At 42.2% G+C, this 26,465-nt stretch overlaps 1 protein-coding gene across 1 annotated transcript in view; it reads left to right on the top strand.

Moving 5' to 3' along the window:
* Positions 1-26,465, top strand: part of LOC135207210 (proton channel OtopLc-like) — a 771,996-nt gene that overhangs the window by 22,610 nt on the left and 722,921 nt on the right. The window lies entirely within an intron of this gene.

Here is a 26,465-nt window from a genome sequence, read left to right as displayed (position 1 = left end):
CGCTGTAAGCTGTAAATTGCCTTGACCCGAATCATCATAATTATACGTAATGGGAATAAAAAGTAGCAGTACTGTAAGTCCGGGTTACAGCACCTTAAGTCTGGAACGACTTGACCCGAACTTGATGTAACCCTGGGACTGCCTGTATTATATTTTTAGTAGTTCTTTTTTAAATGTGATGTTCATGCCATGATTTGACCAAGAATAACTGCGCTATACAACGTTATTCCTTATTTTTTATATTTCGTATTGTGATGGTTATTTTTACTTTTCTCTGATAAGAAAAATTACTGCATAAGCCTACATTGAATACTATCAGAATGTTTAAATACAGTTAGTTCCACAATTATTCACATCACTATATGTACCTTGGCATCATCTGCATCCAGTTGCAGCCCACTTGAAATATAAGTGGTTATATACAAGGAATAAGACACCTTCTGTTTGGTTTGCAATGCTGCATTGGAGAAAAATGTGATAACTTTATTAACAGTTCATATAGTACAATGATAAAGAGGTACTGGGAAATAGACCAGAGCAACCATGTTGGGAGGGGGTGAGGGTGTTGGAGAGTAGATTAGGGAGGGCTGAGAGCTAGCTTCCAAATCAAAAGCATTATGAAGTTTCGTTTTCTCACTGGCAGCTTGTGTGTGTGTGGGAGTGCTGTTTTATCTACTCTGCCACTCTAAGAGTCCTACCCCTCTCACTCGCCATCTCCCATGTCTTATGGATAACAATAAATTTATGAGTACTGAAATTTGCAAGAAAAATAATTGTAGGCTAAATACTGTAATTTGTCTGTTTTTCTAATAACTGATCACCTCTTTCTGTATTTTCCAATGCCTTCTGTTACTTCTTTCAAATAAACACCATATTCTTTGGAAGCTTGAATTTCAAAGAATACTGACATCAACATCATGATCCTTATTAGATTCCATCCGAAAGAGGAATTTGTTCATGAAACTTACCTGTCAGATATATATATAGCTGTATTCTCCGACGTCCGACAGAATTTCAAAACTCCCCGGGCATCCCGGCACGCAGTGGGCGGCCAGTGGTTACTACCCATTCCCGCCGCTGGGAGGCGATATCAGGAATCATTCCCATTTTCTATTCAGATTTTTCTCTGTCGCCGGTCGGTAAACAACTGTTTACAGACCTCCGCCTAGGATTTTGAAACTTCTTGTGCTAACTTGAGTATTCTTGTGCTAACTTGAGTATTCTGATTGACTTTTGGTTTTGATTTGGCTTGTTGGCTTGGCATACGTGATAGTGGATTTGATTTGGATTTGGCTTTGACTTTTCTTTGATTACGATGTCTGGATCTAGCTCTGCTAGCTTCAGGGTGTGTAAGGTGCATGAATGTAAGGTGAGGTTGCCGAAAGCTTCGGTAGACCCTCATTCAGTGTGCTCGAAATGTCGTAGTCATGTATGTATGTTGAATGATAGATGCATCGAGTGTGAGCAATTGACTGAAATTGAATGGAAGGCATATGATTCTTACGTGAGAAAGCTTGAGCGTGATAGAATCAGGAGGTCTTCCTCTAGGAGTGCTTCTGTGAATAGAAGTCAAGGTAGAATTGTATCTCATTAAATCCTCCTGTAGATGTAATTCAACCTGATCCTGTTGTATTGCCTCCGAACATCAGGAAGTGTCTGCAGAAGGAAGCGTATTATTTACGATCATGGAGTCGATTCGCGCCTTGGAATCTAAAGTGATTGCTCTACAGTCAAATGTGAATTGTGATAAAAGTGTTAGTGCATCTAGTGTTGTGGAAGGGGGTTCAGATCGGTCCCATAATGCCTCTAGGCCTAGGCCCCTGCCGGACTCCCAGGCCTTAGGGAGAGGGCAAGCCGAAAGCCAAGGAGGGTTACGGGATCTAATGACCGGTCCTGAGCGTCCCTTCGGCAGAAACTGAGGACGAATCTCAGGCTGCCGGTGTTCGTGCACGGGCACGAATACTTAAAGAGTGCTTCTCTTCTTCCGAGACTTCCTCTCCTCGCAGAGGTTGGGACGCTCGGAAGACCTCATCAGGGGGGGGGGAGAGCGGCAGGGGCGCAAGGTGTCGCACAGGCGGCCGTCGCCCTTTGTCGCCCTCTTAAGAGAGGTTTCAGAGAAGAGGACGCTTTCACGTCCTTCTGATCATTACATAGATTCATCACCTGAAGATTTTGAAGCTTTTCCGCCACAGAAAAGGAACAAGACTTCATCAGGGGAGGACTCTTTCGAGCGTCCAAGTCGCTCTAAGCATGTTCCTGAGTTGAAGGAAAGGGCATCCCCTCGCCCATCTTCCTCGCACAGGATGAGTCCTTCTCCTGATCGAGAACTTTCCCCTTCAAGGAAAATGCTTTGGGAAATGCAGAGACAGTTTAGCCTCCTTTTTGAGAGAAAGGAGGCAGAAACTAGTCATCGAAGGAAGGATAGGTGGCTGCCTGTTAAGAGGACTAGGCAGTCCCCGGCTCCTCCTCCGCGTTTTTCGGCCTTTGAGTCTCCTCCTAGTAGCCGACGCATTAGAGAACGTGATTACGTTCCTCATGAAAGGGCGTCTAGGAGAGACGAATTTGACAGAGACGTGAGTTGTCGCACAGCGGCCGGCGTCTTTGTCAAAAGGCTGAGAACGCTCAAGGATCAATATCGGAAGTTCAAGCTTTGCATGTTGATGATCACGCTCGGCGTCTTAAGCAACGAAGCGCTTACCAGGACGCTCGAGAAGAGCTTTTCAAGACGCGCGGAACGAAGATCACAAGACGCTCCAGCTGACGCTGTTCAGGACACGGCGTTCCTACACATCATGACGCTCAGCAAGACGCTCGAGCTGACGCTGTTCAGGACGCACGGCGTCCTACACATCATGACGCTCAGCAAGACGCTCGAGCTGACGCTGTTCAGGACCACGGCGTCCTACACATTCAGGACGCTCTGCAGGACGCTTCTCAGAACGCGCGGCGCCTTGCATTATCGGGACGCTTTTCCAGGACGATCAACAGTTGAGTCCGAAACGTCAGGATGTTTCTCATGTTAAAGTGTCGAAGTCATCGCGATCTTTTGAAGGGCGCTGATGACCGAGAGAAGAATTCGTCTAGTGATCGCTGCCCTACTGATGATGACGAACCAAATGCGTCAGCGTCGTCAGACTATAAGACGTTGACGGATTTACTTAAGAAATTGTTCCAGATAATTTCAAGCGCCCGTTCCTTGCTCTCCACCTTCACAATTTGCTCATCGAAGGCCAGAAGGCCCCTGCTCGTTAAGATGGCCACTTCGCTCTCTGCGAAGAGAGCGTTTAAGAGAGTCCAGGATTGGATGGATTCAAGAAAGGTTAAAGGGAAGACTTCGTTTGCACTTCCTCCATCTAGACTGAAAGGGAGAGCTGGATCTGGTACGAAACGGAGAAGAAGCATGATTGAAAGCACCGTTCTTCTTCTCAAGGAGATTTCGCCAATTTGGTGGACGCTCCAAGGAGGTCTTATTGTCATCGGCTAAGGTTTTCCTGGACAATGCGGAGACTGATCATCACCTCAGGGGTATTTAAGACGCTAGAGGTGTTTAACTTTTTAGATTGGTGCCTCGGGGCTTTGGATTGTACAATCGAGGAGTCAAGACTCGATTTCGCTGGAAGAGCTTTCGAGTGTATTAGCTTGTATGGATAGAGCAGTAAGGGGATGGCTCTGATGAGTTAGCATCTCATTTTGCTACAGGTCTGCTAAAGAAGAGAGCTCTCTATTGTAGCTTTGCGGCGAAAGCAGTTTCTCCCGCTCAGAAAGCGGAGTTATTATTCGCGCCCCTTCTCTACGCACCTATTTCCGCAGTCCATGATTAAGGATCTGTCGTAAACTTGCAAGAAAAAGCAACAAGGGACCTCTTGACTCAATCTTCCAGACGACCTACTCCTCAGGCTTCTACTTCAACAGCTCCAGCACCCAAGAAGAAATTTAAGCCCTTTCCGTGGAGCACCTTCCTCTAGAGGTTCTTCGAGAGGAAGGGGGTCCTTCAGAGGTAAGATCTCTTCTATCAAGAAGGGAAAAAATTGACGTTTCTGCCCTTCAGGCACCTGTAGGTGCGAGACTCACCTTATTTGCTCAGGCATGGAGGACGATAGGGGCGGACACCTGGACCCTAGATGTGATCGAGAGAGGATACAAGATCCCTTTCCTCTCTGCGCCTCCTTTGAGCACGAAGCCGATAGACCTGTCGCCCGCATACCAGTCAGAGAAGCAACAGATCTTACTCGACCTTCTAGATCAAATGTTGGAAAAGAAGGCCGTAGAGGAAGTCCTGATGCTGGATTCCCCAGGCTTCTACAACAGGTTATTCCTGGTTCCGAAGCAGTCTGGGGGATGGAGACCTGTCCTAGACGTCAGCAGACTGAACATTTTGTAAAGAAAGAAAAATTCAGGATGGAAACTTCTCAGTCTGTGCTAGGGGCCTTGAGACCAGGGATTGGATGGTGTCATTGGACCTTCAAGACGCTTATTTCCACGTCCCGATCCATCCCCAATCAAGGAAGTTCCTGAGGTTCGTCTTAAAAGGGCAGGTCCTTCCAGTTCAGGGCTCTGTGCTTCGGTCCTGAGTACGGCGCCGATGGTTTTTACTTTCCTCATGCGGAATGTTGGCGAAATGGCTTCACCTATCGAAGATAAGAGTCTCGCTTTACCTGGACGACTGGCTAATCAAGTCGCCTTCGAAGTCAAGGTGCCTGGAGGACCTTCAGACGACATTACAGCTGGACGAAGACCCTGGATCCAGAGGGGAGAGTCCCATATGATCCCACGCAGTCCATCGTGTATCTGGGATTCAGATGGATCTTTTCAGCGGCTTTTCAAGATTTTCCATCAAGGAAAGTCAGCAGAGATGCTTAGAGAAAGTGTTAAGGCTTTCCCTTAGTGAAAGGGAAACATGCTCGGCGAAGGAATGGATGAGTCTGCTGGGAACCATTTCTTTCGCTGGAGAAGTTTGTTTCCCTGGGGAGGTTGCACTCAGGCCACCCAGTTTTTTTTATGGCAGAAAACTGGAAAGACAAGAATCTAGGACTCGACTTTGATTATCTCAAAAGCGGTCAAGGATCATCTGAAGTGGTGGCAAGATCCGACCAAACTCTCGGAAGGGATGTCCCTCAAGCTTTTGAGCCCCGACCGGAATAGTGTTGTTCTCAGACGCCTCCATGGTGGCTGGGGAGCAACACTAGGAAAGGAGGAAGTGTCAGGCCTCTGGAGAGGGGAACAGAGGTCCTGGCACATAAACTTAAAAGAATTGGAGGCTATTTCGGTTGGCTCTTCAGTTCTTCGAAGAACGATTGGTGGGCAGGGTTGTCCAGATCAACTCGGACAACACTACGGCTCTCGCTTACATAAAAAAGCAGGGGGGGACACACTCTCGATCACTGTTCGTGATAGCGAGAGACATCCTTCTATGGCGAAAAGTGATCCTGACAAGGTTCATTTCAGGAATTCAAAATGTTTTTCGAGCGGATCTTTTAAGCCGTCGACATCAGATGCTTCCCACAGAACTTGGACCCATACATCTAGAAGTTTGTCAAGAGCTATGGAAGTTGTGAGGACGGCCGCTAGTCGACCTCTTCGCAACCTCGAAAACGAAGAGGCTTCCGATTTATTGCTCTCCATTCTCGACCCGGAAGCAATAGCGGTAGATGCCATCCTATGGGACTGGACGGGGATGGATGTGTACGCCTTTCCCCCGTTCAAACTCTTAGGAGAGGTAACAAGGAAGTTTGCGGCGTCGCCAGGAGCGAGAATGACTCTGATCGCCCCCTTTTGGCCCTCAAGCGATTGGTTCACGGAGGTCATGGTCTCTTCTGGTAGACTTCCCAAGAACCCTGGCCAGAGAGAGTCGATCTTCTCAAACAGCCCCACTTCGAGAGGTACCACGGAAACCTCTCCGCTCTGAGTCTGACTGCGTTCAGACTATCAAGAAGTTGGCCAGAGCGAGAGGTTTTTCAAGATCAGTGGTGGCAGAGGCTATTGCCAATGCGAGAAGAGCTTCCTCTCGAGCAGTTTATCAGTCGAAGTGGGCTGTCTTCAGGAGATGGTGTAGGAAGAAAGGTATTTCCTCCTCCACGACCTCTGTGAACCAAATCGCTGAGTTTCTCCTGCATTTGAGAAATGTGGACAAACTAGCAGTGCCCACAATAAAAGGATACAAGAGTATGCTGTCAGCTGTCTCCCGCCAAAGAGGATTAGACCTGACAAATGATAAAGATCTCACGATCTTTGAGATCGTTTGAGACAACCAAAGTACTACAACGAAGGTTCCATCATGGAACCTTGATGTAGTTCTAAGGTTCTTGATGTCGGCTCCCTTTGAACCTCTGCATGCTGCTCATTGAGAGACACTACTAGAAAGGCGATTTTCCTAACTGCTCTTGCCACGGCAAAGAGGGGTTAGTGAAATTCAGGCAATTAGTAAAGATGTGGGTTTCAGAGGACACAGTGCAGTGTGCTCCTTGGATCCTAATTTCTTAGCGAAGAATGAGAACCCATCTAACCCCTGGCCAAAAACCTTTGAAATCAAGGGGTTAACAGAGTTCATCGGACAAGAGCCAGAGAGAGTCCTGTGCCCTGTCAGGGCTCTCAAATTTTACATGCAAAAGACCAAAGATTGTCGGAGTCCTTCTGAGAACTTATGGTCTTCTTAAGAGACCCGAACTTTCCTATGTCGAAGAATGCACTGGCATTTTTTGTACGGAGCACCATCAGGGAGGCCCATGCGTCCTGCTCGGATGGTGATATGAAGCTTTTGAAAATAAAAGCCCATGAAGTGAGAGCTGTTGCGACTTCAATGGCATTTCGAAAGAATATGGCACTTAATGATATCATTAGCGCTACTTTTTGGCGAAGCACTCTGTGTTTGCTTCACATTACCTGCGGGATGTGAAGACGGCATATGAGAACTGCGAGTCGCTAGGACCCTACATATCCGCAGAAATGGTGTTGGGGGCAGGGAGCAGCACAAATACTACCTATAGAAAAGGGGTAGGTGTGCTTTTTAATTTTGGTGTTGGTTTATGGTTGAAGGGTTGGTTGCTTGAGGCGCTTTTCCCTTTCTTTAGCCTAGAAGTTATGGGACTAACTTCGATAAGTTAGGTCAGGTGGTGGTTTTTAGCTTCGTTGCCCTCACAGTATGGTCAATATGGTCTAGTCACTTGTGGTCACGCCCCCGTTGACAGATCATCTAGAGCGCACCAACTACACAGGTCACTACCTTGTTGGCAACTCTAGTAAAGCAAAAGCAGACTTCGGTGACAGTAATCAAGAAGTCAGCTATGCTAAAAGGTAAGGAATCAAGATGTCAATCATCTGCACTTGAGGTGTTTCCTAAATCCTTCTATTCTGTCCCCACCTTCCACCTCCAATGGTGGGATTCAGCTATATATATATCTGACAGGTAAGTTTCATGAACAAAATGTTATTGTTATGATAAAACAAAGTAAGCTTTGTTCATACTTACCTGGCCAGATATATATAATTAAAGTACCCACCCACCTCCCCTCAGGGGACAGTGGTATGAAAAATCTGAATAGAAAATGGAATGATTCCTGATATCCGCCTCCCAGCGGCGGGAATGGGTACTAACCACCTGCCGACCACTGCGTGTGCCGGGAGTTTTTGAAATTCTGTCGGACGTCGGAGAATACAGCTATATATATATCTGCCAGGTAAGTATGAACAAACTTTATTGTATCATAACAATAACATTTTTGTGCTTTTTGTGGATCGGAAGGATACATATTTTCAGATGCCCATCATCAGTCTTCCAGGAAGTGCCTCAGTTTCTGCATAAGGGGCCTACCGTTCTAAGCTCAGTGCTTCAAATTGGCAGCAGCCCCTCAGGTGTTCACATGAGGGTTTATCTTGGGGTCAGCTTCTGCCTGCATGTGCAGGATAAATTTTCTGCATGGTCCTGACTACTGGCAGATTCTGGTATCATAAAAATGTGGGGTTTTATACATTTAACTTACCTGTCAGATATATACTTAGCTATTTGACTCCGTCGTCCGACAGAAATTCGAATTTCGCGCACAGACTACTGCCTAGTAGGTCAGGTGATCTACTTACCTGCCGCTGGGTGGCAGGACTAGGAAACCATTCCCCCCCATGTTCTATCATATTTTTCTGTCGGCCATACTGGCAACATCGTTGTGGGTATCTCTGGCTGGATTCGTATTTTGCATCGCAATTGATCTTCGTTTGGACTTCTCGGTGACGTATTTGCATTGATTGTACTGGCATACGCGATTGTGGACCGTTTTTGGAATTTGATTTGGATTGTTCAACATGATGTCTGATTCTGGAAGTGTGGTGAGAATGTGTGTGAATGTGGGTTGTAAAGTTAGGATGCTGAAGGCATCGCTTGATCCTCATACTATTTGCAAGAAATGCAGGATGTTAATGTATTCTTTTGGTAATACTTGTAATGAATGCAAGATTTGAGTGCAGAAGAATGGAAATCTCTAACTTCATACTTGAAGTTGGAATGAGACAGGGTGAGGAGGTCTTCTTCCAAACCTTTGTCTAGTTCTGTATCTAGCGGAGTTATCAGTAATATTATACCCTCTTCTCCTTTTACTGCCCCATCTAATGTACCTGCTCCTTTATTAGAACCCACAGATTCGGCATCTGAGATTGCGAATCTTAAAAGCCGCCCTTCGGAAAATGGAAACCAAAATGGCGGCCATTAAAGGTAAGCAGTGTGATTATAGTGCTGTGGATAGTGATTTAAGTGTCCCCAGTGCAGTGGAGGGGGCGTTTGATTGTCTACACAACGCTCCCAGGCCTAGACCTCTTTCAAGCTCCCAAGCCCAGAGGAGAAGGAATGTCGAAAGCCGTAAGGAGGTTGTGGAGGATCCCCAACAGTCAGACGTCCCTTCGGCATTTTCTGTATCGCCACAGAATGCCAGAGAACGCTACAGAAAAAGCGTTCTGCATGAGTGTTTCTCCTCCTCGGAGAATTCTTCACCTAAAAGAGGTTGGAGATCGGCGGATCTTTCTCGCCCCCTGAAAAGACGTTTGGATGAACCCAGGATTACTTCAAGTCCTGAGCGTTTTCAAGAGGAGGACCATTCAGTAATTAAACAACCGAGGGTAGACAATAATGAAGAGACTAAAGAATCCTTCGCACTATGCAGGATTCCATCACTTCTCTGTGGGAGTTCTGTCAAAAGACCCTCCCAGAAGGAAAGACGATTTCCTGCCTATTAGAAGTCTAGGCTATCGAGGGTTCAGACTCGCATAGGAATTTGTCCTCCTCCGATTTGGAATCGGATTCATCAGCCTTGCATAGGCCGAGCAGGATCCGTTCTCCTGTCAAACGCAAGACGCCAACGAAACGCGTAGAGCCAGACAAGAGCGTCGAGTTTTCTAGACGCGAAGCGTCAGCCAAGCTTGAAGCGCCAACCAGACGCGAAGCGCTTTCCAGATGCGAGCGCCAGTCAGGCGCGTCGAGCATTCCAAGCGCGAGACGTCAACCAGACGCGAGACGCCAGTGTGCATCGAGGCGCCAAGAAGACGCGAGCTTCGAGATAGGCGCGTGACGCCAAACAGAAGCAGGACGCCTCCCAGAGCGAGGCGCCAGGCAAGCGCCAGGACGCTACGAGGCGCGAGAGCGTCAACAAGAAGCGTGCCGCCTCTCAGGAGAGAGTCCGCCAGGCAAGCCGCCAGGACGCTCCAAAGCGGGTGACGCCGCCAGAAGCATGACGCCTCCCAGGAGCGAGGCGCTAGGCAAGCGCCAGGACGCTACGAGGTGCGAGACATCAACTAGAAGCGTGACGCCTCTCAGGAGAGAGGCGCTAGGCAAGCGCGAGGACGCTCCAAGGCGCGTGACGTCAACCAGAGGCGTGACACCTCCCAGGAGAGAGGCGCCAGGTAAACGCGAGGACGGCTGCAAGTCGCAAGACGCAGCCAGAAGCGTGACGCTCCCTAGACGCGAGGCTTCTTCTAGACGTGAGGCTTCTACTAGTTGTGGGGACGTTATTGTTCGTAGTCCTTCACCTACTATAACATTTCTCCTAGAGCGGCTTCTCTTGATAGAGAATCATTCAGGGAAGAGCGATCTTCTTCTAACCTTGAACTTGAAGAGATTTCTGAGGAAGAAGTTTCAACTAACGAGGGACTTTCCAATTATAAAGTTTTAGCCTCGTTACTTCTTGAGGAGTTTGGGGATTCTCTTAGTCCTGCAGCTCCTCCTTCGCCGAGATCTTTGTTTTCGAGCACAAAAACCCCGAAATCCTCGGCTTTCTTAAAGATGAAGCCTGCGATCTCAATGAAGAAAGCCCTCCAGTCTTTGGATTCGTGGCTTTTATCTAAAAAGGAAACTTTGAGAACTGTTTATTGCTCTCCACCCTCCAAGCTGATGGGGAAAAGAGGCATTTGGTATAAGACGGAAGAGGCGATGGGATTGATGCTCCCCTCGTCTGCAGATTCAGATTTCTCGAGTCTTGTAGAGTCTGTGAGAAGACAGTCTCTCAATTCAGCAAAGGCGTCCTGGAGTATGTCGGAATTAGATCAGCACCTTAAGGGAATTTTTCACGTCTTAGAGGTGTTCAACTTCTTGGATTGGTCTCTTGGGGTGCTGGCCAAGAAGACGAGCGAGCCAGATTTTCTTGATCCAGAAACTTTGCACAGTGTCCTATCTTGCATGGATAAGGCTGTGCAAGATGGTTCTGGTGAGTTGGCAGCTCTTTTTGGATCTGGAATGTTAAAGAAAAGATCTCTTTACAGTTCCTTTCTGACGAAAGGAGTTTCTCCTTCTCAGAGGTCCGCTCTATTATTCGCACCTCTGTCAGAACATCTGTTTCCTTCATCTTTAGTGAAGGATGTTTCGAGAGCCCGTCGGAAAAGGCTACGCAGGACCTTCTTGTACAATCTACAAAGAAAATTAGACCTGCAGTTACGACTCGAAGAAGGTGGCTCGTACTCCAGTGGTGCCCTTTCGTGGAGCCCCCTCAACTCGATCAACTTCGAAGAGAAAAACCCTTCGACAAGCGAGGGAAGTCTTCCTTCCGCTCTTTTAAAAAAGAGCAAATAGCAGCCATGTCCTCCAAGCACAGTAGGGGCCAGACTTCAATACTTTCTGGATGCTTGGTCCGTTAAGAGAAGCAGATCCCTGGACTCTGTCTGTCCTACAGAAGGGGTACATCATTCCCTTCGTAGACAGACCTCCTTTGGCACATCTCCGAAGGATTTGTCGACGAGTTACAAGGACCCTGGACTGAACGAGACTCTCCTTCAGACGGTGGTGTCGATGAGGGACAAGAATGCAATAGAGCTAGTGCAGGATCCATTCTCCCCGGGGTTTTACAACCGCCTTTTCTTGGTTCCGAAGGCTTCGGGGGGATGGAGACCCGTCCTAGATTGTAGCGTCCTGAACAGGTACGTGGAGAAGAAGAAGTTCTCCATGGAGACTTCAGCTTCAGTTCTGTCTTCCCTACGTCAGGGAGATTGGATGGTATCCCTGGACCTTCAGGATGCTTAACTTTCATGTTCCGATTCACCCATCGTCAAGAAAATATCTAAGATTTGTTGTACAAGGACAATCTTCCAGTTCAGGGCCTTGTGCTTCGGCCTATCGACCGCCCCTCAGGTACTCACGTATCTGATGCGGAACGTGGCCAAAGGGCTTCATTTAGAAGGGATAAACATCTCAATGTATCTCGACGATTGGCTAATCCGGGCCAAGTCGTTAGGATTACTAGTGAACCTCGAGAAATCTCAGATGATCCCCAGTCAGAACTTAAGTCTATTTGGGGATTCGGATGGATTCTCGGGGTTTTCGGGCTTTTCCGTCCCAGGAAAGGATTGCTCGGGGATTACAGAAAATCTCGAGCTTCCTAGAGAAAGAACGGAGTTCGGTGAGGGAGTGGTTAAGTCTTCTGGGAACCCTTTCCTCACTAGAACAGTTCATTTCGCTAGGAAGACTCCACCTACGCCCTCTTCAATTCTTCCTAAGAAGAATTTGGTGTTGGAAGAACGGGCAACTTTCAGACACTTTCAGTATTCCTCTGGAAGTAAAGAATCATCTGAAGTGGTGGATTTTTCCCTTAGAAAAGAACAAGGGCTTGTCTCTAGAAGTTCGGAACCCAAACCTAATCTTGTTCTCAGACGCTTCAGAGAAGGGATGGGGAGCGACTCTAGGGACAAAAGAAGTATCAGGCCAATGGAGGAAGGATCAGCTAGACTGGCATATAAACTCCAAAGAACTTTATGCCGTTCTTCTAGCTCTAAAAGCCTGCGAGACAGAGGTGTTAGGTCAAGTGGTACAGGTCAACTCGAACAACACCACAGCGTTGGCCTATATCAAGAAACAAGGGGGAACTCACTCTCTTTCTCTGTTCCATATAGCAAAGAAGCTGTTGTATTGGGCAAAAGAAAGAAAGGTGACTCTTCTCACAAGATTCGTGAAGGAGAGAAGAACATCAGAGCAGATACAGGCTAAGCAGGTTAAACCAAGTTCTCCCCCACAGAATGGACCCTTCACATCAGGTGTGTCAAGCTCTGTGGTCCCTGTTGGGGCATCCACATATAGGCTATTTCGCCACCTACCCTATCCAGAAGGTAGAGAACTTTTGCTCCTTAGTGGAAGACCCGGAGAGCGATAGCGGTGGACGCCATGCTGCTGGACTGGTCAGGCCCTAGATGCATACGCCTTTCCCCCCTTCAAAATGTTAGGAGTGGTGTTAAGAAAATTTGCGGCATCAAGAGGGACGAGACTAACACTCATCGCTCCCTTTTGGCCGTCTCAAGATTGGTTCACAGAGGTACAGGAATGGACAGTGGACTTCCCAAGATCTCTTCCACACAGGAGAGATCTTCTCAAACAACCCCATTTCGAGAGGTACCATCAACCTCCCCGCTCTCGCTCTGACTGCCTTTTGACTATCGAAAGACTTGTCAGAGCGAGAGGCTTTTCAAGCAAAGCTTCAAAGCAATTGCTAGGGCCCGGAGATCTTCAACTAGTTCGGGTCTACCATCAAAACAATGGGATGTTTTAGAAATGGTGTAAGAAGAATAAACTGTCCTCTTCCGATACCTCTGTGACCAACATAGCTGATTCTTGATTTTCCTTAGGAAGAATTAAAATCATCAGTTTCTACCATTAAAGGTTATCGAAGTATGCTTTCTGCCGTATTTCGAAACAGAGGTTTGAGAATTGCAGAAGATAAAGACCCTCCACGATCTTATTAGATCTTTTGAAACCTCTAAAACCTTTTCTCCTCGCACTCCTAACTGGAACCTAGATGTAGTGTTGAGATTTCTATCATCTAGTAGATTTGAACCTCCTCTCAACGCGTCGTTTAGGGATCTAACGAGAAAATGTATTTTCTTGTTGTCGTTAGCGACTGCGAAGAGAATTAGTGAAATACACGCTCTAGATTCTCAAGTAGGATTTAAGAGTGATGCGGCAATTTGTTCTTTCCAGACTCTGTTTCTGGCCAAAGAACGAGAACCCTTCAAAACCTGGCCAAAGAGTTTTGAAATTAAAGGACTTTCAAATCTAGTAGGAGAGGAATTAGAAAGATCTTTATGTCCGGTTAGAGCTTTGAAGTTCTATTTAAAGAAGAAGAATGAACTAAACGGATGTAAACAAAGCCTGTGGTGCGCAGTTCGGGATCCTAGTAGACCCATGTCAAAAAATGCATTAGCATTTTTTGTGAGGAGCATTATTACGGATGCTCATAATAACTGCACTGAAGACTCTTTCAGGACTCTCCGAGTGAAGGCTCATGAGGTTAGAGCGGTAGCCACTTCATTAGCATTTCAGAAGAACATGTCTTTAAAAGACATTGTGGATGCGACTTACTGGAGGGAGTAATTCAGTGTTCGCATCGCACTATCTCAAGGACGTTAAAGTAACATATGAAAAGTGTTTCTCTCTGGTCCTTTTGTATCAGCCGATACAGTGCTGGGGCTGGGAGCACATAACGATCCTTAAGAAAAATTTGTATTTGTTCTAATTTTTGATAGTACATAGATCTACCTTGTGAGACAAGTTGTTGGTTTTTTCTGCTGATTAGTATGCTCGGTGGCGCACGGGCGTCCTAGTTTGGATCAGTGGGGGAATCAAGAGACGTCTTACTGGCTAGATTGTACAAACATTTTTTTTTAGATTTTATTTTTATTTTTGTACTTTACTGTACGAATGTTTGTGTTCGAGTTTGTGGTTGTTTGCAAGAGGTTAGGGGATAACTTCTTGCAATCTTAGAACTAACAATGGATAGGTTGAGGTGATCGGGATCGATGTTGTGCTCCTTGTATAGGTCTTGTCAAGTAAGTGGATTAGCACCCATTGACGTAGTCCTTCCAGGATCTACCAAGTAATAATAATATAATAATAATACTTTATTTCCAATATATATACATTGGGTATTATACATTATATACGAAACAACATATAGTGATTATCTGATATTTCTCTATTTCCTTATGATTACATTAAAATTTAACATTTACATGAATAGTGCTTTTATAGAAATTATTTGACTAGCAACTAAAATACATTTGGTACACTACTTGCATTAATATGACTTTAAAATAGAAAAAATAATTTAATAATAGTAAAAACAATATTAAAAATCTATACTGGGTGCAAAATTATAGTAGACACCATAAACATTGAAAACAGATATACATATATACATAAAACCAATCCACAAATTTCTAACTAAAAATCTTGTAGAAACATATATTTCCTAAGATTTGCTTTAAAAGTGTCGAGATTCGCCGTTGTTTTCAATGACTCAGGTAGGGTATTCCACATCGTTGGTCCTCGTACCGTAAAGCATCTACTTCCCAAGTCTGTGGTGGTTCTCGGTATATACAGGTCATTGTTTTGTCTCGTTCGTCTGTCCTACCAGCTCCAACTGTTATAAACTTAAAAGCAAATTGGTATTAAACTTCGCATAACTTTAAAACTCCTACACAAATGTCGAATTTAATCCTTCGTTCAACATTTAGCCATTCTAATTTATCTAAAATTGGTGATGCATGGTCATATTTTTTGCCTTACCATCAACTACTTTTGCCGCAAAGTTTTGTAGTTTTTGAACCCGTTGTAATTGTTGTTTAGTAGTAGTTCCCCAAATCTTTAAGCAATAATTTATTATGCTCAGTGCAAAGCGACTGAACTACCATCGCCCTCATGTCAATATCGAATCTGTCTTTAATTCTGTTTAAATATATTAAGGTTCCATTTACTTTTCTACATATTTCAGATACGTGTACATCAAAAAGCATATATTGGTCAAAATAAATACCTAGATTTTTTTACGTGTACACTTCTTTCAATTTGATGACCATTAAAGTTTAGAACGGTATCTAATGGGATCTGTGATACATATTGCCTTGTACCAATGAAAATTATTTTGTTTTTTAGTTTTTGATTCATTTACATTTAAACCATTTAGTTGAAAATATCGCAGTCCTGCTTCTAATATAGCTTCTGCCTTTGTGATGAGAGTGGTTTATATCATTTATACTACCTCCAATTAAAAATTGACTGTCGTCTGCATATTGTACGAGAAGATAGTCTTCTAAAATTTTGCCATATTTTTGAAGTAGTCCTGTATAAAAACTGCCATATCATTGATATGGATAAGAAAGAGCACGGGGCCTAAAATAGAGCCCTGGGGGACTCCAAAATGTACTTGTTTACGAGAAGAGATGGTATTATCTAGTCTGACTATTTGAAAACGATTTTGTAAGTAGTTACTAAACCAAAAAGAATCTATTTTCATTTTCCTACACTTATTTAACAAAATTTCGTGGCTAACGCTATCAAATGCCTTTGAAAGATCTAACAATATGAGTAAGTTTATCTTTTGATTGCATATTTTTATAAATCCTTTCCGATAGCTTAAGTAATGCCATTTCAGTAGACAGGTGAGGCCTAAATCCATATTGTGTAAGAGGACAATAATTTATTTTGTTCAAGATATTCAAGTAATTGATTTGTTACTATTTTTCTCTAATATTTTTGACAAAATGGGAAGAAGAGATATAGGTCGGTAGTTTTCAACGTTTTCTGGGTCGCCACTCTTGTAAAATGGTACAACATGAGGCAGCTTCCATCCATCTGGGTAAATACCAGTTACTATTGAGGTATTGACTATTATTGTTAAATAAAATGGCTATTACAAGGTAACGCATCTCGAATGAAACGAAGGGCTATTCCATCTGATCCTACTGAATTTGTGTCATTTAAATTCTTAACTGTGAGAATAACTGTATTAACATCAACTGGCTGAGGTCTAAAAAAGCTAATCACATCTTCAGTTGATTTGTTATTTACGGGTAAGCGGGTAAGACCCCTTTGGCAGAACCACAAGAACTCTTAGCCATAGATCAATATCTCGCTGAGGCTCTTGAGACTGACTAGACTCCTGGATTGTATTCATGAAGTCTTCAGTCTAAACAGGTAGGAACCAAGGTTTTATTTATTTATTACCTACAACGATAGTTGTGATTCCTGTTTGATTCTGTATTTAGCTGTCTCTGTCCCACCTCCATGGTGTGAATCAGCTAAGTATATATCTGACAGGTAAGTTAAATGTATAAAAATGATATTGTTATGATACAATAAAGTTTTATACATACTTACCTGGCAGATATATACAAAATTATACCCACCCTACCTCCCCTCAGGAGACAGGCGGTATAGAAAAAATATGATAGAACATGGGAATGGTTCCTAGTCCTGCCACCCAGCGGCAGGTAAGTAGATCACCTGACCTACAGGTAGCGTTTGCGCGAAATTCGAATTTCTGTCGGACGACGGAGTCAAATAGCTAAGTATATATCTGCCAGGTAAGTATGTATAAAACTTTATTGTATAATAACAATATCATTTTTCAGTGGTGAGATTTGATCAAGTCCCTCACTTTGGCAAGTTCAGAAGTGACAGCGCACTTCCTGTCACAACAGAAGAAGCTTGTGCCTCTCTAGTATCTCCTCCAGTGCACACTTCATTGGCAACCAAAGCATTATTGGTTGGCTTTAAGCAACTTTTCCTCAGAAATTGTGCCCTTAACCCAGCGTTTCCCAACCTTTTCGAAATGATTACAACAAAATTCACGATCGCAGTTATTAATGACCCCATTAAACATATAGCTACCCGGTAATATCGGATGGTTTTTTTTTTTTTGCAGTCGCCTGATGAACTGCATGGGTCATATAGCCCACTATTGGCTGTATATATTAAAGGATCCAGCACAAATGCAAGCTTTTCCATTTTTATGTATATCAAAATCAACCATCATCTGAGACTGTTTGATGGTCATTGTGTGGTTTCCTTAAGTGGCAGTGGCTATAGCGATGCAGTTAAGCTGCCGCCACAGACATTTTGGCTAGAGGGAATATTAATGGAATAAATCCTACATACTGTTAAAGTTATCTTTATCTTCGCGCCATTTAATGCAATTGACATTTTTTAATTGGCTAACTTGCTAGAACAGTCTTTGCATTCAACTGTTTCCCACCAGATGGTGCTTGGCTTTAGACTATTTTGATGATTTTCCGCTGATTTTTCCAGTACGGTATTGTATATGTGTGTGTGTGTGTGTGTGTGTGTGTTTTTTTTTATAGGTCATCTACAGCAAGTAGAGATGGAAACATTAAGCTGTATAGGAAAGAATTTGTGAAAAAATAGTATTTGGGTTTTGCTGGTATCAACATAGTCTATGTTCCCCAGATTCGAGTGTGGTTTTGTTGATATGTAGATTATGAATGTTTAATGGGAGGATGTCAGTTTTTGTGAAGGATTGGAATATTTTAGAGGCTGACAGTTTATGACAACAGTTAGGGCACACTAGCAGCCTACTCCTTTTTTTTTTTTTTTTTTTTTTTTTTTCTTCTCTAGTGTTGATTCTCCTCCTTCATTAGCTTACCTGATAGCCTAGGTTAATTCCTCTCTCTCTTTCACTCAGCTCTTGCCTTCTTTCATTCCTTTTGGTATTTCACAAGAAAAATCATATTATTGACGCATATTCATTTATTAGTAAGGTTTTGATTGAAGTATTAGTGTCAAAATTGCCCTCTCACTAGTTTTCGACCTTTTTCAATTTCCCCTGCAAGAGAGAAGTTGTTGGAGACTAGGCTTCTGTCTGTAGCCTATCCTCTGGACTGCCCTGCATCAGTTGGTTGTCTCCTCCGATAGGGAACCAGTGCTTCTCTCAGGACCAAGGTTCTCTCCTCTTCAACAACTCTCTCTCACTGTTTTTTCCTGTTCAGTTTTGACTGAGCTGCTGCACAGCTACCATTCTGATGGGTTCCGTGGTTTGACTCAAGTAGGTTAGTTCCTGTGATGCCAGATGTGACATCCTGAGACCTGCTTAACATAGCAGTTTCTTCTCTAAGTTGGTAACACTGGCTAATTCCCGTAACTTCCCTTGGGAAAGTGAACATATTGTGATGTGTGTGGTTGGTAGTGTCAGAATTTCAGACATTTTACGTTTGCCTCAGTAGTAGGTACTGAGTCACGTGTCAGTTCTGCTGTTTTCTTTGGCCCCAGTTATCATTCCCAAGTGTACGGTAATCCTTCTCCCTCTTGCATAGTTTTTCTCTGTATTGTCTCGTATTTGTCACCTTGTGACAATTATTCCTTTTCATATATCGGCTCATCCATTATCCACCCCTAACTTATCTAGAGTGAGTTTTTCAGTGTTCACCTCTTGGAAGCCTTCGCAGCTATGTGATGGCGTCATGCTAGAACCCTCTGTCCAGTATTTACTCCGGCATGCTGTGATAATTTACTGAAGGATTTCTCTGTTTAGACTAGTTTTTCAAATATGATTGGACTGATTCTCGTTTAGTAATTAAGCAGTGCATAGCATGCTTTGTTCTGTTTTCATTTTCTTTGCTGAGGATGGTTCTGTTAACTAGCCCCGTTTAGTTTACTCATACCTCAGCTCCTGTTAAAACAAGTAAGTTATGCTGGTTATGGTAGGCTGTATTATCATGGAAAGAGAAATGGAAACTGAACTGTTTAGTGTTATTAACTCTGCTGCTAACTCGAGCAGCATTTTGTGATTGCAACTGTGTTTGTAGGGTGAGCCTTTTATGCTATCTTTCGGATGCAACTATACACCTGTTTCCAGTTTTGAAGCTGCTTAGAGGTGAGTTAGGACTTGCATACTGTCTCTTGTTCTTTGGCTTTACTCTAGTGGCAACCTTGCTTTTCCTTCTTTGCATAGAGAAAAGACTTAGAATTGAAAGCCCTTCCAAGATTTGTGTCAGTTCCTGATTGATGTGCTTAGGTAGCGATGAAATATTGGCTGTCCTGTGTCCAGTTAAAACTCTTTTAAGGGTTTACCTGGACAGACATAAATCTGTGAGAGGAGAATTTAAGAATTTATCTGTGGTGTTAGAAGGCCAAACACTTATGTCCAAGATAGCTAAAGTCTATGCACACACACTTGATTCCTTAGTAATTTACGTTTTTGGGGATAATCTTCATGGCTACTGCACTGTAAGCTTGTCTTTGTTCCCTTTAAAACCACCTTCTATGGAAGGTTGTATTGCAACTCAGGGGAGTTATAAGTATTTTTGCCTCATTTTTTGCAATGTTCAGTTTTGGCATGCGTTAAGCCTTTAGTCCAATTTTTGCGGCAGGAACTCTCTCTTGAACCAAATATGATTGTAACTTTGGTTTTCCATCTCATCATTAGTTGTTGAAGCCCACTATTGAATTTTGGGAGCATGAAGGTACATAATTGGTGTATAGGAGCCCACCTTCATATATGAAAGTAGTAAATATCTTTAGTTTTGAACTGTTGGTTATGGGTTTTTGACTCTGCACAGGAGTCGCCAATATTCTACGATAGTCCCTTTTTCCCTGTAAGGATCTGCTTGGCAAGTCTTGCCATGAAGACCTTACACACTGTTGTGGTTCCAACGTCTGAATCACACATCAGGCAGGAATGTTGAGAAGGTTTTTCTCTCATTAAAAAGCTCTTAAGTGTGCTGGGCTGAACTTGTTTCTCTGGCTGCACAAACCCACCATCCTTATTCAATGTGGCAGTCAGCTAACATTAACAGTAAGTAAGATTCATTCCAAATAATGGTAATTTTAATGAAAAAAACTAATTATTTGAATACAGAATCCCCGCCATTTGTGTTCACGCAATCTGTGTTCTTTTGATTCGCAGACTCGCCTATTCGTGAATTTCTGTGTGGGACACACTATTCGTGGAAAATTCGCTATTCTCATTATTTTTCACTGAATATTCACAAATTAATATATTTTCATATATAATTTTCGTCACTAAATCCACTTTTTGAAGGTTTTCTTTTGTGTTAGTGGGTTTTCAAGTATTGGCAGATTTTAGCTATTAGCAGAATGGTTGTGGTACTCATACTCCGTGAATGCCTGGGGTCCACTGTGCTTACCTACTGTTAAAATGAAAACCCACCCTAGCCTCCCCACATTTTCGTGGATGGTCATGAGGAAATATAACAGTACATAAACATTCCAGCCCCATCTGGTGGGAAACAGATGAATACTAAAACAATCCTAGTGAATTAGCCAAGCATATACAAAGACAATCCTAATGAGTTAGCCAAGCATATTTTTAGTTTTTTAAATGGCAATTGCATCAAACGGCACAAAGATGAAGCTAACTTTATCAGTAGGTAAAGATCCAAATAATTAATTTTATCATAAAAATTATCATTTTAGCAGATTAGCTCAACAGCCAGGCTTGTCAGGTTTTGGGGAACTGTAGTAACCAACATATTTTCCACACAGTTTTACAAGAAGCTTCTGCTGAGAAGTGTCTTCCAACAGCCTCTGGGACATTTGGTTACCTTTTCATTGAGTAATCAACCAAGTGTTTGTTTGGTTGTTCCTCATTGGACCCATGCCAAGTGGTATCCAAATCTACTAGTCCTGGTCCAGACACCTAAAGATCCCCCCTTTTGGTGCACTCTTCTATGTCAGTCATGTTTTGAGGTAGTGTCAGCTGCATGTACCAGGGAGTGGGCCATCTACCCTGATTGGTATCATAAATGGGGGTATCTCTCCAGTTGGAGCTTTTTTTGTAATAGATCATGACTTCCTCAGCCACATTCATTGAGAAAAGCTTCGCTCTGTACCTTTGGTGAATTCTGTCTCTGCTTTGAGCTAGATCATCCAATTAAAAGGCAAGGACCTGTCTTCTTCTGTAGAGTTTTCCATGCTCATAGAACTTCAAACAGTTTGTCCACCTCATTAGCTATGACCTATGGAGTGGAATGTGACCCTTGTCCTTTGTAACCTAACTCAGACATAGCAGGCTATACTCCTGCTCTACTCCCTGAGGAGACTGCAACTTGTTAATGGAATAAGGTGAAGAAATACAAGAATTTGTATTCTTTGTTGTCCCCATCATTGTCGATCTCTTCGTCCTCTTTATATTTTTCCCCTTTGCCTCATCTCCCATCCATGGAAGATGATGATGTCTAGCAAGTCCTCTCACAAGAATTCCATTGGTGGGGATGACAGTTTATATTTGAATCATGAGGACTTTCCTGGACACTTACCCTATTTGTACTTCTGGTTAAATATGCAGAGAAGAGTCTGATGCTGCTTTGTGCTTGTTGATGGAGCCCACCTATGGTTGTGCTACTGAAGTGAAAGTGTTGTTCAGATTGCTTAATTGTTAGGTACCAAGTGAATGGTCTGTTCAGATTTAGTAAGTTCCTTCTCCAACCAATAACATACTAGAGGAAATTGTACATGCCATTAATGCCAAGACTACTCCCCTGTGCTTTTGAACATGCTGGCTAACTTTGCTGTCATTGGTGAGGGTGAGATGACGAAATTAGGTGGTTGATGATGATGGGAGGAAAAACACTGTCTTTCTTCATGTATCAGAATGCCAACTTTCAGACTGACTTTGTCTTTAGAAGACAGGGCAGTGCAGTCCAGTTCTGGGGATTTCCTTATACTACTATGTAAGGGTAAGGTAGAAGCTCAGGTGGTGGAGAAGAGATACATGACAGTCGGGATTCACTCATCCACTGTGCAGCCCATTTAGCTGTCAAGGACAACAAGGTAATTGTGGCCAAACTTTTTGAGGTGGTCACGCCTTTTATTTTCAGTGTCAGAATGAACCCCTCCCCTGGGAATTGAGACTAGAAACCCTGGCTGCTTTTCTAGGATAGGGCAAGGAGTCTTCCCAGCCCTTTCATCTGTACCCACAAGCCGAGGCTAAGAAAGGAGGTAAGGGGAAGAAGCAGGAAGGGCTTGCCAAGGTTGGCAGTCTCCCTCTCCAGCTGCAATGAGTATGGGAATGCCTGTCAAGCTATTAGTCAATGTGACAGAGATGGGGCAGATACCTGGGCAGTCTGTCCTTTGGTATGGCTGCAAAGTACCCTTTAAGGACCAATTACTCATGTTCTGGTGTTGTCTCCAGTACTCTCTGGGATTCCAGGAAGCTTTGACGAAAGATTCAAGATGGAAAAAGCACAATCCATGTTGGTTTTCATCAGAGGGTAAGGAGTTCATCCTCATCAGTAGCTCCAAGGGAAGCATACTTTCAAGTACCCATCTGTCATTCTTCCAAAAAGTACCTCCACTTTGTCTACTAAGAGACAGTTACCAGTTCAAACTTCAGTGCTTCGGATTAGCAACCGCCCTGCAAGTGTTTACACAGATGCTCACCTTGATTTTACTCAAGCCCATTCGCGTTAGCGGTTGATAGGTTAGTTTCGGTGTTCTTGGAGGCACAGTGTGGACTCTCCTTTTGCCACAACCTGGTAATCATGATAAACTGGGAGAAGTTGGATTTCATACTTAAGCAGCAGTCAAAACACCTGGTCAATTTTAGACACTTCAGCAGGAAGAGTATCCTTCAGCCGATCGTGCCATCAGCTCAAGATGTATTAAATTTGAGATATAAAATTTAATTTGCTTAATTATACATTTCTGTTTCTGTGCTGTAGTTAGCTGGCCTGTTTTCCACTTTTTTTGACGAAAATATATTGGTGTTCTTGAACGAGTATTAATATATTCTTTCCATAAAGAAATAACTATTTTGTGTACATTTTACATTTTTTAATAATTATTATTAATCCTCAGCTTTCCTCACAACGTATGACATATTTTCAATTTCATCCTAAGGCGTGTTATTGTATTTTATTCTTTATTTTTACTCGTATAAGTTCTATTTATTTTGTGGTTAAAATTTTCGGATTTTTGTTAGCCGTTTAATCTTGGTACCATGTCTTTTTCAATTTCCTTTTTGCATCTTCTCATCTGGATTTTTGTTGTACTGTCCCGATCAATTTTTGGCTTATCTCCTGTTCAACCTTCCCCTTCACATCTAACATATCTATTTCCTGTTTTATCTTTTTATTCATACTCTTGTGATTTCCTTTTCCATTTCGGACTTGATACACTTTATATCCCACATTTCAGCTTAATGACCAGTCAGACCTCATCCTCTTCGGCAATCGTAACTTGGGGTTTGGTTATATGCAACGTCATTTGATGCAGTGACCAATTAGGACACCTCACTTGATTCTAATTAGCAATTGACTGCTCAGGTAACCCGTGAAATTATGCGTCACCACCTGCGCTCTTAGTTGGGATGTGGAGTATGTAACCATTTGAGGAAGGAGGAAATATGACTTTATTCTCTCACTTTGTTTCTGCAGTCTCATTTTATATGCATATATATATATATATATATATATATATATATATATATATATATATATATATATATATATATATATATATATATTGTGTGTGTGTAATATATATCCTCTGCTTATGTATGTAACCTGTGATTTTCCATTTACTCAAAATTCTCATTCATACCCTTTTCATATCCCTAACTTTGATCCCTTTTATTATCTATGTTAGTTTATAAATTAACTCTCAACTACATTTTAGGTACTATATGCACAAACGCATGAACATGGAATGACTCGACCTAAAATCAGTGTAAAATTGCTGCTCACGAAGCAGTTTTTTTTCTTTCTTTTTTTCGTTCTTGAAAAAACTGTGTACTAGTTAATTCCTATTAATGCATTAATTCCATGAACACATTCTTTTAATGGCAGATTTTTATATTGAAATTCTTCTGCACTGCTGGGTCTCCCCTCTCCCTTTGAAAATAATCTTTCCACTGAAATGATTTTTGAATGTGGAATTTTTCCGCTCATTAAACCTCAATAGGTGATCTGGCTTACAAGATATATTGGCGCTCCTGGATAATGGCTTGGGATCTTGATATATGGTTACTAAATTTTGCTATTTCCTAACTTTAATAACTCAACATGAAGAAAAAGACGGGAACGTTTTCATTCGAGAAATTTTTGGGTATGAGACACATCCAGCGTAGGCCCTCGTCACAAATTTTCTAGGTTATCATCATCCTCTAGTGTAGGTTATGGGTTTACTTACAGTTTTTGTTTTAGAGGGACTTAGCAAAACAAGTTTGATGCAGTTCATCATCATTTTACCCGGTTAATATATCTGAATATGTCAATGAAAACTAAAAAACCATCAATGAATTTGATAAATTTTGAATAAATTGCCAACAAGCAACGTATACATACAAGTACTTTCTACCAAAAGAATGTGATTCCAAGACGTTACGGATTATCGTATTTCTTTAAGGAAGACGAACGTTGAAGTAGCGAAGTATTTACGAAAATATCTTTGGACTAACTTAAAAAATAATGGTTTCCCTGGTTATGCTGTAGGCTCAAGTTAGTCAACACCTTGACTTTCAAATTCGTCAGAACACCTGAATGCAAACCGGTGTTTACAGTTCTACAAAATTATTGCTCCCCATCTACAGCAACCATTCAGTCTTATTATTTATATATATATATATATATATATATATATATATATATATATATATATTATATATATATATAATATATATATATATATATATATATATATATATATATATATAGAGTACACATTTAAATAAATTATATTTATGATATATACCTGTGTGTGTATATGTACATGAATGCATGTTTGTATATATATTGTATATATACAGTATTACTTTGTTGGGTGACCTGTCTCGATGTGTCATTAATACAGTTTTTTTTATTTTTTTATTTCAGGTAAGCATTGGAGCAACGCATGACGTTTATTGTAAGGAGAAATAGGGTGAGTGGCTCTTGTACACATACCCTGCATATTTTGACATTGTGTGAATGGATTCATTCATGGTGTAATACAATTTGTTCACCGGCACGGGTAATCGGAAACCGCTAACATACAAGCAGCAGTCTGGGCAGTAAAATTCTTGAGAAATGTTTATCTGAAATTCGCTGGGTGTTGCTGTTTTGAGATATGTTATCTTTTTAATATTTCATCCATTCTGCTCATCTGTTCTTGATTGTTCTTATAATGTGGTGATCAGATGTTATTCAATCTTCCAGTTCCTTATTTTTGTGTGTGTATTAAACATGTTCCTTGCTTCTCGATATCAGATGATATATAAATGTAAGTATACCAGGTATTGGTAGTAAGGATTTTTCTGCTGCGATCAATTACGATTACGTTGTTTGAAGAGGAATAATTTTTTGGGTACAACAGTTTTTTGAAGACGTGGAATCTTTGTTTTATGTCCAGTAAACTTCAAAGGTATAACTCAGTTTAATAGCTCCAGGCAGGTTTTCATCTAAGTGACAGAAGATCATAAATGGCAGTTATTTCATAGTCGCTCATTGTTCTTTTATTTAAGTTTTAAAAAAGATTTTTGTTAGTTCTGTATGATGTGGATGTCCTTTTATCGCTTTCTCATCTCCATCATTTTGTAATCTTCTGTTGGCAAGTTGTGGCGCTAATAAAAATCTTATTTTTGTGGGAGCCCTACGAAATGCATGATTATGGTTGTTGATGCCTCAGATTATGTGGTGAATAAATGCGTCTATAGATAAAGATGATGGTACACCTGTGACTTGCTTTCGTACCATTATATATTTTGTATTGTGGTATCTGTGGGAATTTGAAAATTCTGCTCATTATCTGTGCTGGACTGGGAAAATAAGTTGTAATGTTTGCCAGGAAAACCAGGAAATAGGTAGTAACATTAGCTCGAAAAACCAGGGAAATAGTTAGTGACATTAGCTCTAAAAACCAGGGAAGTTGACGTTAGCTCGAAAAATCAGTCTCCGAGAAGCTGCATGAAATTTATTACCTCGGCGAAATACGAAACGCCATAAAAAAAGAGAAAAAATAACATTTTGGGAACCCTCTCCAAGTCATTTACTTTCAGAGAGCACAGTTGTCGATTAATCTTCTTTTGCCACAGGACCACGCCACACTTTCAACGATATTAGCGGATGTGATCATGTGAATGAGGTCACCCAGTGGGTGTTTTTACCGTATTTCGTCAAAATCTGTGATTCAGATATTCTTGTCATTGGGGATAGCATTAGCGGATCATGGTCTCTCGTTTTTATGCCCACCAAACGTTTGATTAATTTGTTTACTAGAGGTT

Source organism: Macrobrachium nipponense, chromosome 32 (genome assembly GCF_015104395.2).
Source record: "Macrobrachium nipponense isolate FS-2020 chromosome 32, ASM1510439v2, whole genome shotgun sequence".
NCBI lineage: Eukaryota > Metazoa > Arthropoda > Malacostraca > Decapoda > Palaemonidae > Macrobrachium > Macrobrachium nipponense.
The sequence above is the reverse complement of the archived record's forward strand: the minus strand, read 5'-3'. Positions and strand labels throughout refer to the sequence as shown.